We start from the raw sequence: 4,205 nt of genomic DNA, 5'->3' as shown, positions 1-4,205 counted from the left end.
GGATCGACCTCGACTTACCACTAATTAGTTGTTTGTTGAGTATTATAAATGTGTTTTGATTGGGTGTACAACGACACGCTCACGTTAGTCTTTCTTTGCTTTGGGGAAGTAAAACTCCTCAAGGTTTGTTATAATTATTTTCGAGTTGTTTAATATTTTGCATGTCTAGAAGATCACAAGGTAACTTGTTACCCATTGATCACGAAATTGAAAGAACTTTGACAAACAATAGAAGACTTACTAGAGGTACTTTGAGAGGTATTGGTGAGGTTATAGATATTCAACCAAACACTATTGAGTTCGTCAACCCTTTTGCAAGAGAAGGTGAGGAGAACCCAACACAAAATCCAACACAAAATCAACCCACAATGCCTAAATTTTCATCACATTCCGTACCAACCGTGGAGAACCTACCCAATGGTACTCCCACACCACAACACTTAACCGGAAATTTTATTGCTAAATCCGCATTTATCCAATTAGTCGAAAGAAGCCAATTTGGGGGGATGCCTAGTGAAGACCCTCATTCTCACATGGAGACTTTTTGTGACTATTGTAATGCGATTTCACAAACCGGTGTAACTCAAGACCAAATTCGATGGGTCTTATTCCCTTTTTCTCTAATTGGCACCGCAAAACAATGGTTAAAGAGCCTTGATAAGGCTACTCTCGGAATTGAATCTTGGAAGAAATTGGTTCTAGCTTTCTACAAAAAGTTCTACCCACCGGAAAAGACTAACATGCTAAGAGCTCAAATTACGGGTTTTAAGCAAAGAGATGAAGAATCTTTGTATGAAGCTTGGGAGCGGTTCAAGGGAACTTGTCGCTCATGTCCTCATTATGGACTTAGCGAGTGGTTCTTGGTACAAAAATTTTGGAATGGTCTTTATGAAGACTCAAGAAACATTCTCAACATGGGATCAAATGGTATGTTCACCGAAGTTGACGATAATCAAACTTGGAACAAGATTGAGGAAATGGCGGTCCATAATTCACATTATAGTAGCCCTCGTAAGGCTACTTGAGGAGGAAAGCATGAAGTGGACTCTATTACTCAATTGGGTACTCAACTTAGTGCTCACATTGATACCATCAACTTGAAGTTCAAAAAAGCTATGGCTAGACTTGAAGAAGCCTCAAAATCACCAAAGCATCATGTTTGCCATGACGGCATCTTCATCAATCCCAAGTGGGATATGTGAGAATTGTGGAACTTTGGGATATGACCAAAGTGAATGTAGGGGAACAAATGAACAAGTGAATGCTTTTCAAGCATACAAGAGTGGTACCCCTTATTCCAGTTATTACAATGAAAACACCAAATTCCACCCAAATCTCTCATACAAAAGCCAAAATGTTCAAAACCTCAACCAACCTACACTCCACCTCCCATGAGAAACCAAAATCAAAGACCCTTTTTCAACCAAAACCAAGGTTACCAAAGCCAAACTCCATACAATCAACAAAATGGCCAAGGTTTTGATGTTCAAAAAGCGGTCCTCCAAATGCAAAAAAAATCAACAAGAGTTTTTCACTCAAATGCAAAAGGATAGTCAAGCAAAGGACATCACCAACAACAACATCCTAGTGTTGGGAAATGTGTCCTCAACAATAGTGCGATCACATGATTTAAATATCATTATTAAATCTCATTTTAAGAATACATATGGGATGTAATATTTTACAGTCAACTGGTCCACACATATCGGTAATGATTGGCTGACTAGAGTTTGACATTATCTTGTCATGCGACGGTGGTGATCGATTGATCCCCTTAGGTCATACCTATAGGGAAATACTCTTAATTGATTATTTAATTAATCGTATACCGATACGAGTTAATTAAATTGCTTAAAATTGACGGATAATTTTGTGAGTATAATTTACGTGTCTTATTGTAAATATGATTAAATGAGACACGATCTAAGTAATTGAATTGTTTTATTACTTAGATGAAATTATTGTTTACAGAAACAGTTGAAACGGAATGAATAAATTATTATAAATACAAAATGTTGTAATTTATAATTCGGAAAACACTTTTGGTACAAGTAATTATGAATTACAATGATAATTTTTATAAGTGACATATTTTATTAATATGTTGATTTTTAATGGTTAAAAATACATTTTATAAATAAGATGCCATGAAATGTGTCACATGTGACATATTGACAAAATCACAAATAAAATGGACTCATCCATTTTATGTGAGTGTACCGAAATAAATGGAGGGAGTTAGTGGAAATTGTGTTAATTGTTTAAGTATAAACACAATGATAAAAGCTAACAAGTAGGCATGCAAAACTTAAGCTTTTGAGAAGAGCAAAATGAAAAGGTATTGGGCATCCTACCCAAGCCTAATTTTTGGCCACTCCACAAGAAAAGAGAGAAGAGCTTTTCTCTTAGATGATAATTCATTCTTCCCATCCAATTTTCTAGTGTAAGAAAATTCATCAAAAACTCTCTACAATTTATGATAATTCTAGAGAAATAAACTCACAAAAATTACTCCATCTCTTGACCGAAATTTTCAAGAGCAAAAATACAATTTATTTTGTATCAATTTTATAGCAAAAACTAATATTATTACTAGATCTAAATAATATTGGTTATTAAGATGTATTCCTTGGGTATATGCTTTTGGGAGGGATTCTACATTTGAATCCTTGTTCTTCCATTTGGAGAGCTCAAGAACAAAAGAGAAGGAGATCTCTTTTGTGCCCATATGAATCGAAATCACATTGTAAGAACATGTTTCTTTCTCATTTTATTAATTAGTTTGCATGCATAAGTTCCACCTTTAATTTTATGACAAATTATTTTATACATATATGAGTATGTTAGTATGTATATAGATCTACATTTCCGTCAATTGGTATCAGAGCCACGATTTTTTCATGCAAATCGGTTAAAAGTTTTTCCGAGTTATAAGAATAACATATAAAACTTGTAAAATTTGTGTTATTATGATATATCACGAAATTAATTCATGCATGTTAATATTTCTGGTCCTAAAATGTTTTAGGATATTTTGGGTATATTTACGGATTTTTATTGTTCATATAATACAATAATGGCATTTAAATATGATTTTATGAGTAAAAATGTCATTTTCGGTCTAAAATTTGCTATACTTCGAATTTTCCAGTGATTTTTGGATATGTTGTCACATATATTATTTTGAGATAACCTGTAAATTTTCATAATTTTTGGACTTGTTATGCTCGAAAAATGGATTTTTCATTATTAAATTCGGATTTAGGTGAAAAATAGGTTAATATGAGTTAAATTTTGAATCTGGTCATAGAAATTTAATATCTTGTCACATGCAATTTTACAAGATGTGTGTAAAATAATTGGCTATAAAGAAGTCTTGTTGCATGATTTATGGATTTTTGAAGAAAAATAGCATAAATAGTGACATTATTAGTGTAAAATTAATAAAACATAATCTATGACTTAGGAAAAACGTCTAATGTTGCATTTTATTATCATTTTCAGATCTAAAATTGAAAAGTTAATGAACATAATTTTTCTCATGTTTTATGATTATTTTAGTTAAAATCGATAAACCGCAACATTGTTTTTCCGGAAAAATTTCGAAATTTTTAACCTAATATTTTGAACATTATGAGTGTCATGGTTTTTTTTTTCCAGAATGTTCATGAGTTTAAATTTCAAATTTTTAATTTATTTGAAATTTTGTGATTTATTTGAAGTTTATAGCTTATTTTTGTAATTTTTTGGTCCATTAATGAACAATTTTATAAATATGAGTTAATTATGGTCAAATTATTAGTGAAGACTAAATTTTGAGTCCTAAGAGGTTAGGGTAATTAACTTATGCTTAAATATGAATTTATGTAATTTTTGTGATTATAAAATGTTGAAATCACGCAAATCCGTAAAAACCGAGTAATATACGATATTGGCTATTTAAAGGCGATTTAGCATAAAATTGGGCATGTTCATACATATTATAATGCTGTATTTTCTTTATGATTGTCATAATTTTAATTTATGTAATTTTGGAATTATGTAATTTAACTTAGTATGGCCTTAGATTTTAATTGGTATTTCCCGAAATGTATGGGAATATCGATTCGGCTGTAATTTATTGTGATCTCGTATCACCGTTTTGTAATTTAATAGATTTATTTTATTTTAGTTACATATGTATAATAGGAAATTATGTAATTTAT

At 31.3% G+C, this 4,205-nt stretch overlaps 1 non-coding gene across 1 annotated transcript; it reads right to left on the bottom strand.

Moving 5' to 3' along the window:
- Positions 1-740: 740 nt before the first annotated feature.
- LOC141618492 (small nucleolar RNA R71) lies at positions 741-847 on the bottom strand. Its single transcript, XR_012531410.1, has one exon. It is a non-coding gene; the product is annotated as a small nucleolar RNA R71 (small nucleolar RNA).
- Positions 848-4,205: the final 3,358 nt, after the last annotated feature.

The sequence above is a fragment of the Silene latifolia genome, chromosome 1 (assembly GCF_048544455.1).
Source record: "Silene latifolia isolate original U9 population chromosome 1, ASM4854445v1, whole genome shotgun sequence".
NCBI lineage: Eukaryota > Viridiplantae > Streptophyta > Magnoliopsida > Caryophyllales > Caryophyllaceae > Silene > Silene latifolia.
Note: the sequence above shows the minus strand (reverse complement) of the source record. Positions and strands in the feature narration are given on the sequence as shown.